Genomic DNA, 11,170 nt, shown 5'->3' with positions numbered 1-11,170 from the left:
GAGGAGTTAGCATCCCCTGTCGACCGGTCACACCCGCCATGATTCTATATCTTGATCAGGTAAACGGAGTTATCCGTAGTCAAAATCAGTGTGCCGAATACATTGTTTACACATTTGGAAAGACATTGTTTACACTTCGAGCTGTTTCTAGTTATGTATAATGGTCTTCTAACTTTAGATTACATTTGGATTGATGTAGCTACTCAACTTAAGTAAATGTAACATTTAATCTTATCGATAAAGGGTGTTTTATCATCAGCTTCCAAATGGATTTTGGAGTCATTCGATAGTAAGAAAAATGTATAGATTTGTTGGTTTTGGGTACTTCATTCTTCTTTTCTTTTAGCGTAATGTGGCTCCAATGGGCCTTGCAGAAATTTGGCACGTAGAAATAGACAGAAATGATCCAGAGTCACAATTGCATAATTTATTTCATAACATTAAATGTACAAATACGATGAACATTGGCGCAGGAACAGCACAAACCACGGAATCTCGGTTGACGACAGTAATTTTTGTCTGCATACCGAGTATCAAGTAATATATGTTCACCTACAAATACAGAAGTGTGAAATTAAACTGATTAGTCAATATTCTACCAGACTTAACACACATTAAATTGAAAAGCTTTATGATTATCTACAGCGTATTACTTTTCTTTCTTGTCGATCTAATGACATATGCCACAAGATTTTCTGCATTTTAGGGACATGAACTTTGGGTTCTTCTTGCATTCTCCGTCAGTTGCCCAATAGTTGCAATTTTCGTAATAATCTTCACATGCTTGCTTGCATGCTTCAACACCTTTATCCAAAAAAGACAAAAACAAAAAATTAGCTTAGATTCTAGACTCTCTCATGTCTCCCGACTTCAAAGGCATGATACTGCATGCTGGGATAATTTTGTCCTCGTTTTATTTTCACACCCGTTTTCTTTAATATCAATCGGCAGTACAACTCCACTGAGGCAAAATGGTAAATTCAAAGCGGACAAAGTTAAGTAGCTTTCTATCTAATTAAAATTACTAGTAAGTCATGTTGAGTATCAAAGTATATGTATAGAACAGTGATTAAAAATGTTACCTGTGCAAAGTCCCTTCTCACAGCTTTGCTTCTTGCAACATTTAGTACAAGCTTCGCCTTTTTGGTAAGGATACTCAAACACATTGTTTCCCCTAAGTAAAAATTGTATATCATATCAAACGATTGACACATAATGGAACATTTATTGTAGTGATCCCCAATAAGTAAACAACTATGTACCGGTAAGCCAAATAAATATTTTTAAGGAAAAGTTATATTGAAGACAAGTGTTTGAGTGCAATACATTACCGCGATGCTTTCAAAATGTTCATTACTGTGACCGCATGTTTCGTTATATCATACGTTACCGCGATTCCGTCACTAAGCAGAATTTAAGACCATTTTCATGATAATTATATTTCGACTTATCAAATATATCAGTACTACTGTGTGGGAGTCAAACAGCACTAAAACAACTCAAAAACTACTTTGAACTTCAAGTGTTCAGTCTAAAATGACAAAATCGACAGTACTTTAAAGACCACCCCAGGGATAAAGTCCAACCTTCATATGTCCAAAATTTTGTCAGTATGATACACTGTTTAGAATTTTAATTTTTGACAAATTCCACAAATTATTTGTTGGTTTGCTACAAATAGTGCATGTAACTGAAGGTAACATTAAAAATTTTACCCCGAGAAAATCATTGTCAACCGAGGCGCAACTTTTCAATGTAACCCTCAACTACAAGCAGAATTTTCAATGTTACCCTCCACTACAAGCAGAATTTTCAATGTTACCCTCCACTACAAGCAGAATTTTACTGAATGTCATCTATTTCTTAGATTTTCTTTCTTGACTTTCTTTGTGGCTAGATCTTGTCGTAATCAAGTATATGTAAGAAGACAAAATTAATTCAAAATAATAAGTTTAAAACATTATTTTTCTGAGAGAGTTACACGCTACATATAGGTACCAATATACCTGTCAAGCTGTCGACTATCATTTGTTTCTTTTATCAATCTATTTTATTCATAGTGTCGGTCTAACACACTCGCAGATCGCATCTATTTCAAACCCTCAAATGGCATTTTTCAAAAATCTACGGTGAACCGCATGCACATAAATTTGATGCATATGATAATTTATTTCATCTTTGAATTCTTTGCAATTTACTTCTGCTGGTCTTTGGGTTTATTCTGACTCATAACACTCGTTGTCAAATAATGTCTTCTGTCGCTCTTGCTGTTGAATAGGATTCGCCCAGCGGTGGTACATGCCCTTTCGTTGGGCGAATCCTGAGATATGAGCTCTGTACTTTTTCTGAAGGAGCAGACAAACTCAACTCACTGACGCTTACCTGTATTGGTATTCACGAGTCATTGTTTACTGTGTATATAGAGTAGCGCTAGTGAGATATTAAGATTTTGGACACGTCAAGACTAAGCGCTCGGTACTAGTGTTACTTTACGTTACGCTTATGACGTCATTTTGGTAAAAGAATAAAAAAAGTAACGTCACATTTTAAACAAATTCTAAAGTAGAATTTTGCGGTGTTTACATGAGATTTTCTATCATTTCATCAAAGTTAATCAGCCATTAATACATGAAATGCATCAATAAAAAGACATTTCTTAAGATTTTCAATTTTCGGGTAATGTTTTACCATTATTTTAAGTAGAGATTTGTAAATAATACAAAAATAAATGTGGTTTCATAGGAAACATTTGTGGTAGATATAAGTTTAGCACTATTAAAACATTTACAAATAGTTTTACAAAATTCTCTCAGGTTTTCGGGGGTAACCTATGTCCTCAATGAGTCGTGATAATGTGCTGCTTATTGCAGCACTTTTTCAACCGGAACACAGAAGACCTGAAACACGTGATGTATCGGACTTACATAGGATCGTAGAAGCAGGCTAGATACCACGCATTTTCGCCACCTCACCGAATGGACTCAGGGTATCACAGCTCTCAATAGCGCATCCAACCTTCCTCGTTTTAGCCCAGACTATCTGCAATATGAAGAAAATCATCACTTTATTCGAATTTTTATCGAATATTTATTTTAAAAGGAAAACTAGACGTCGTCTTTATGTAGGAGAAAAAATCCTGTAGAAAGTTGCAATCTTGGTAGATCTAATGGGTGCAAGATGGATGCTAATCGCTGACCTGCAATGAAAGGTGAAGATAAAGAACAGTGATCAATCTCACAACTCCTACAAGCAATACAAAATAGATAGTTGGGCAAATACGGACCCCTGGACACACAAGAGGTGGGATCAGGTGCCTAGGAGGAGTAATCATCCCCTGTCGACCGGTGCATATGCATAACACCATCTCGTGTATTGCCGCAAATAACTGTAATTGCACACTCCTATAGGAAACAACTTTCCATCAATCTATTTACAGTTTATAAAAACCTTCTGGCACTATTCAAAAATTAAAATTGACGGACTTGGGTCATTGTCAATTACTAGAAACTTATTAGACTTATCGATGGAGGTCAAAATCTTGTGGGCTTTCCGAAGCTTTTGATAGAGTATGACATTTTGGTATCATTCTTTTTTTTTTTTTTTTTTTTTACAAACACGAGGAAGATCCGGTGATAGATTACAATGGTAGATGAAAAAATAGATCTAAAAAAGTGATATATATATATATAAAGATTTTGTTCTCATCTAACTTCAATACATATCCAGGTGAGCCTCAAGGCTCTGATCTAGGTCTCTATAAGTTCTTTTTTATATATATTAATGAAGTTCCTGAAAATATGTTATCCATGTGTTGATTGTACGCTGATGACAATCCGCGCCAGCATGCCTCGAAAGACTATTGGAAATTGAACACACAATGTAGGTTAAATCACGACTTAAACGCTTTCGAAAAATGGTTGAACAAATGACTACTGAAATTCAATCCATCCAAAACATATGTAGTATTTTTATAACTAAGAGAAGGGTCTTACCTGTGTGTAATGACAGCTTCTGTGACACTGCTTCCCGTAATAGTTGTAGTCCTTTATTTCGTCGTACCAGGCCTTCATAGAACTATTTATCAACTCTTCATTTGTCTTACTGAGAGTGTGAAAAGCCAGATTTTCCCCTCGTCCCTTCTTCTGGTGTTCGAAGACGCACCTTTCTGTCCAGGCTTGTGCCTCTTTACTGAGCTGGTCATCCCACACCTAACAAAATGTGAATACACTCAAGTTCTTTATTACTTTAAGCTTTACATCTTATCAGTACAATATTGTAAACAATATAAACATTTATACGAACGTAATTACAAACATCGACTTTACCTTAGTATCAAGTTATTGGATATACATGTATATGTTACATTTGAAATTTCCCGTATCAAAAAATTGTACTACTTTAAACATTGAATGTTCCTTAATATTTTTTCCGCAATTCTGTATATTCAGGGCAAATTAATATAAAAAGGTATTTATCTTCAACAATATTCACACAAAAAGTCCAACATCTATTTGCTCTGATTGGATTAGAATATTTACCTGTTTCTATGGCTAAATGGAGCGAGGATAGTCGCATTTAAGATAGATATGTACACTATAACATTGAAGATATAATCTATCAATTAAATATTTGTAAAATGAAAATTTTCTTGAATTTGAGAAAGACAATATTTCTGGGATTTCTAATCGTATTATTTCTTTCAAACGTATCTATGGATATGTTTTTTCTCTAGAATTCATTAGGAAACCATATAGAGATTTTTAAATGACCCCACCCATACAGAGACAGATGATATCCCTACACGTACAGTATATGTGTACATTTACTTACTAGAGCTTGCATGTCAGCTGCGCCTTGCATTAGACGGTAAGCATTGTGTAGGTTCAAAAGTTGGTCTTTATACGGACCAACAGGAATGGTTTCGGAATTTCCTCTTACAAACATCAGACAAACAGCAATTAGCAAATTAGACATCCTCATCCTCACCATTCTTAGAGTGTTCCAACTGAATAGCAATAACAGCCAGATTATACATCAATCGCAATGATAACAGTACATAGGGACTATACATTCTTTAAATTCGGGAATTGTGTTACTAATGCATTATACAGTACAAGAATAATAATATGCATTCATTCCCATATTAGTACAATATACAGTCAAAACTTCCATAGCGACCCACTGTATTAAGCAACTCGCTGTCGTATGTGACCGAAAAAGTTCCCCCGAGACTTTACCCTATATATTGTACCAGTATTAAACGACCACCTGTCTGACGCAATCAACGACCATGATTTTTACAACCTTTTCATGTAATTTCACGAAATTTTACCTTTATTTAACGACTGTAGATTTTTCAATTACAACTGCAACGCGATTCCTACTTTCGATTTAGGTTGAGCATGACTATTCTGGGAATTATCGCACGAGTAATAGTTCGGCGGTGATATTCTTTTACCCAAGCTGTCAACATGAAGGACGTGTGTGGTTAATTAATAAAACCCGAGTTGTTGTTTATTCAACAAAATTAAAGATAAGGGAATCAAGACCGGTGTGTTTGAAAGTGTGAATTTTGACAAACGTTAGGAAGTGCGTCGTGGATCGGAAATGAAAATCTACCACTTGTTATGCCATTATGTTTAACAGGGTGAAAAATTAGCCCGAATGCGATATAAATCAGGTAAATATTGTGTTTAGGACTGAAATTTTAAATGGAGTATTGGCGATTTTCCTGCATGAGATACCCGAGGTTTCCAGAATCTGTGATCGCTGTTGCTGGTGATCAGGGTAGTCTAGGTCACCTACACGTTTGTCAATGCAGTGTTCTACGAGACAAACGTGTTTGAGTGGGAAGTCTTGCGTGACCAGGGTCGCTTTAAATATAGCGGTAGCCCTGCTGTTCGACGCTCGCATAATTCGACCCATAGGTAATTGTAAACATTTTATATGGTTGTAATCAGCAATTCTTTTGAAGTATTGTGATGAAAAAGAACCAAAAGACAATAAAACAATTTGTATTATTGAATTATTTTGTTTTAAACAAAAAACAGAAAATGCTTTGGTTTTTTATTCTACATCTGAAATTGTGATCCTTCCCTGGGTGACCCAAATGTTAAATCTATCGGTAATCTAGGTTTTCTGCCAAACATTAGTTCAAACGGAGAATAACCAGTACTTTCATGTTTTGCACAATTGTAAGCATGAACCAATGAAGAGATATATTTTTTCCAGTCTTGCTTTTCCTTATTTTCCAACGTTCCTAACATATTAATGAGGGTCCTATTAAATCTTTCTGTCATACCATTACACATCGGATGGTATGGCGTTGTTCTTGATTTTTCCATTTTTGTTATCTGGCATAATTCTTTAATTAAATTGCTCTCAAACTGTGCACCTTGGTCACTGTGTAATCTAGCTGGAATGCCATAATGTACAATGAAATTATTGTAAAGTTCTTCTGCTGTTGTTTTCGCAGTCTGATTCTTTGTCGGAATTGCCTGAGCATATCTTGTGTAATGGTCTGTAAGAACTAAAATGTTGGCGATTCCTCCTTTGCAAGGCTCTAATGTTAGATAGTCTAAACAAACTAATTCTAATGGATAAGGCGATGTGATATTCACCATTGGTGCCTTCTGACATGAGGATTTTCTTATCAAACATCTTTCGCAGTTCTTAATCCAATTTTCTACATCCGAGTTCATGCCTGTCCAAAAAAATCTGTCCCTTAATAAAGAAAATGTCCTATCCTTGTAAACCAGGGGTCGTGAGTTTGATCCTCACTGGGGGCTCCAAATGTAACTCACGATGCGTTGATAGAAATACAACAACAGCGTAAATCCTTGTTAAAAGTTCGTGTTTATATTTCATCCATGTAAATCCATTATCTTGCACAGTTAATTGCACTATAAATAGTATAAATTGAAATGCCCTGTAACAAACAGAAAGCCGCATATCAAAATGACATGAAAATTTACATCACGTCAAATACATCTATACATTTTATACATGTTATATATACATATATTGTATCATTTGAAACTTAGCATACAGTTATATCAAATGATATTCAAGCACTTTAATCACAATTTTATGAAAGTGATCCACCGAACTTATTTATATTTAATAAGTGAGAAAAAATAAGATTAAAAACAAATTATTTATATTATTGCTTTAGTTGACTTTTATATTGCTTAAACAGTCTAAATAGTATAACTTACCAAAGTTATGGACTTTAGGCTTGATATTTATCAAATGTAAAGCTGTAATCTATAAATCAAAGCTTCTTTGGTGCAACTGCAATAAAAGTTAAACATGCACTTTGTTAGATATTAGCAATATAATTTAGAGCGCCAACTGTGATGCTATTGCTTCCATAAAAACAAAGAAAAACCCAACATACCATAATGGCGAGATAGCCATAACTAAAACTCAAACGTCTGAACACTTCAAACCCACTGGACAATATGAAAAAAATCCAACCCTGGTCTAAAGTCACATGACTATAACAGGCGCCAAACGCTCATCAAACTTTTGGCGGGGAAATACTAATTACATCAAATTGGAAATTAAATAAAATCAAAGCTGGTTGCCATTGTTTTGGCATAAGTTTCTAGTAGAACTTTATTATACAATCTTATCAATTGCAAATTCCATTCTTTTTAATCATAAAATTATTTACAAAATTTTCACACGGCTACACTCACTTCAACATATCCCGAATATTTGACACATCCGAGTTCAAGAAAGTTGCCTGCATTAGTTCAAAACTTAAAAGATTTGCTATGTACAATGGATATTGTGGTTTATTTGATGTCTTTCAAATTGAATAACACATTTCCAGTATTTATTGTGCAAAAGAAGACGAAACATTTCACCACTTGCTTTCCTACCACCAAACAAGCATTGTATTTTTTTAAGTTACAACAAAAAAATGTTTATAAGTTTTAGAAAATTTGCATGCATTTCATAAATGAAATTTAAATCTCATGTAAATGTATACCGGGGTAATATGAAATACATGCAAATTTTCTCATTCTTAAACAGATTAAATGTAATTTTTGATGAATTATGATATATAATAGCGAGCGCAGCGAGCCAGCGCGGAACGCTGGCTCGTACTGCGAGCTCTAATGACTAGAGCGCGGGAAATAATCCGAGCTAAATCTCAACCTCTAACAAGAATTTTTTTTTGACGCCAATCCCAGAAGTCCCTCGTACAAAATGGCGGATGGTTCGATTCGTAAAATAATAATTAAAAAAATCTTTTAAGTATTACAAACCTTTTTTATTTGAAAGGAAAGGATGACAATCATATTTTCCCCCCTTTCTTTTTCTTTTTAAAATATTGTCTAAAGATATGTAAACAGTCACGTCACAACTACCAGGTTACGTCACAACACGCTCGTTGCATTTCCCGCTAAACTGGTTCCTACATTGGCGAGAAGAGCAAGACAGTAATCCTACGTATTGACAGTGAACCAGATCAGTTTTCCTTGTTTTCAATATAAATTTTTTGAAAATGTATTCAGATATGCTGCGCTCGCCCCAACGGTCACACCGTAATCATATTACATTGTATTCTAGATTTTTAACTACGATGTATTATTAATTTTGATTTACAACTATTAAAACCATACTTGATATTCTTAATGATAAATTCCAAATACATGTACAGTTATTTTCTCCAGTGTACAAACTATTTCTGTATATTATTTGCGAATTGTTATGCATTTACTGCGGAAAATGGGCAGCCTGTATTAAGAGACCACCTGTCACATGTGATCTTTTTTCCATTATCCGTTGGACGGTCTCTTAATACAGGTTTGACTCCACCATTTCTCTTTTTTCAGTATGATGGTTCCATCACACTGGCTTAAATCCACCAATTATCTTTTTTTTCCCCCGCTATTTTAGGGTAGTTTGTCCAAATGGAACGTACATTCTTAATTAATTTCACGATAATGACCAATTAAATAAAATTTAGTAATAGATTACAGACTTCACCTCAAATGAAATAATATCAAAGGTGCAATTAGTAACTCTAGAGCAAGCGTTTTGTGGTTCATTGACTAGATCTATTCACGCGTCCACCATTAAAAACGAGGCATTTCGAAACTTCTATGATCGTTATAATGATCTAGTTTGCCAATACAACCTATCATTGGGTCAAATGCTGTCTGACGTGTTTCATACCGATTGTTAGGGCGTTCTTGGCACACTGATTTTGAGTACGAATTACTTCGTTTACCTGCTCAAGACATGGAGCTCACCGCGGTTGTGACCGGTCGACAGGGGATGCTTACTCCTTCTAGACACCTAATACCAATTCTGGTATGTCCAGGGGTTCATGTTTGCCCAACACTTTATTTTGTATTCGTTATAGGAGTTGTGAGATTGATCACTGTTCGTTATCTACGCCTATCATAATGGCGCGGCCCTGTAAAAGTCAATCAGCGTGAGATAAACGATGACATCACCACTACGTGGGTCAGCAGTTCCCACGTCCTAGAGAAATCATTTAAAAAAAAAAAACATGTCAACTTTGCGGAAGGTTAGGTGCACGATATCGTTCAAAGGTTTGTTTATGTTTTCCGATGGCCTCGCAGGTGGCATAAATGAAACTGTTTAATTACTTCGAGTACGTTACAACTTCTTCGTGCGCGTGAATAAAGTAAACATTTATTCATTTATAGGTATAGATATGAAAAGTTACCCCTAATGGTATTCGCAGTTGATTAGTTTGCAAGAACCTACATTCTTTGAGCTCTGAGTAGAATTTTTTTCATGAAACGAAGAGACCAGTAAGGAAATCTTCTTCCAAAAGGTATTATACGAAAGCTGTTCGATATGTAATGTGTATGGTACCACAGCGCGATAACGTTTTGCATGATTTCATGGATGCTGATACCCTTGAATAGCTCTATTCAATACCTTTCCAATGGTATAAACACAAGCCTTCAGCTCCACATAGTTTTAAACTTATAGTCATTTCAATAGAGCCAGTCGTTGACCACTGTTGTAAAAATGGTTGATAAACGGGTTGAGAATATTGAAGAAATTAGAGCTTATATTAAAGTTCGTACAAACCTCGGTCATTCGGTAATGCAGATTTTTACTGAATTTGGAGAAGTTTATGGGTCTGATAATGTATCTTATGAGACAGTTCGTAGGCGGAGAAAGAAAATTCTGACTGGCACAGAGTCCGTCAAAGATGCAGCAAAATCTGGCCGACCTGTGACTGTAACAGGCAAGACAAATGTCTCAAAAGTCAGGTAAATATTGAAAGTGATGGCAGATACATGATTCGTGACATTGCTAAAGCTGTTGGCATATCGCTATCGCGGGTGCATTTCATTTTGAAAGTAGGAAAGATTTCTGCCAGATGACCAAAAACGGGTACGAGTGCAAAGCGCTAAGCAATTGCTCAAAGTATTTCCCAAATTCAAACAAAGACAATTTGCAAACATTGTTACTGGTGACGAAACAGGGGTTCACCATTTCGAACCAGTAAGAAAAATTGGGAAACAAAATATGGCAAACTAAACACTTTAGAAGGCATGTAGTTGCCTAAAGAACCATAAGCACAAAGAAAGTTCTTTAATTGCATATTCTCATGTGATGGTATAGCCCTAAAAATTCCGATGCCGAAGGGCAAAAGTGTTACAGGTCGGTATTACCGAGATGTTATAATGAAAAAGCTCAAGAAATACTATCATAAACGACACTCTGTGTCAGGATTTTGGCATGTTCTTCTACTTCACGATAATGCTCCATCACATACATCTGAGCTTGTGAAGCAATTTTTGAAGTCGGAGAAAGTTACCGTCTTGCTACACCCACCATCCTCTCCAGATCTGGCCCCATGCGACTTTTTCCTTTTTCCAAAACTTAAAAAGTTCTTATCTGGTCATCGTTATAAGTCCCGACAAGCCCTTGTCAGTACCTCAGAAGTCTACCTAAATCCACGTACTGTGACGCATTTCAGAAATGGATTCGGAGATTGAAATTATATATTTCAAATCGCGGAGAATAATTTGAAGGGATGTAATATTCATTTCCTATTTGAGTCGAATGCTTTCGAGATATCTCGTACAATACACATTACATATCGAACAGCCCTCGTACAATTTTCTTTAGGTATATGATTGCGCATGACAACATACCAGCTTCA

The 11,170-nt window shown here is 35.5% G+C and overlaps 1 pseudogene; it reads right to left on the bottom strand.

The window, feature by feature from the left end:
• Nucleotides 1-412: 412 nt before the first annotated feature.
• Nucleotides 413-7,352, bottom strand: LOC130054195 (cysteine-rich secretory protein LCCL domain-containing 2-like; annotated as a pseudogene).
• Between the last annotated feature and the right edge of the window lie 3,818 nt (nt 7,353-11,170).

This window comes from Ostrea edulis, chromosome 4 (genome assembly GCF_947568905.1).
Source record: "Ostrea edulis chromosome 4, xbOstEdul1.1, whole genome shotgun sequence".
Classification (NCBI taxonomy): Eukaryota; Metazoa; Mollusca; class Bivalvia; order Ostreida; family Ostreidae; genus Ostrea; species Ostrea edulis.
The sequence above is the reverse complement of the archived record's forward strand: the minus strand, read 5'-3'. Positions and strand labels throughout refer to the sequence as shown.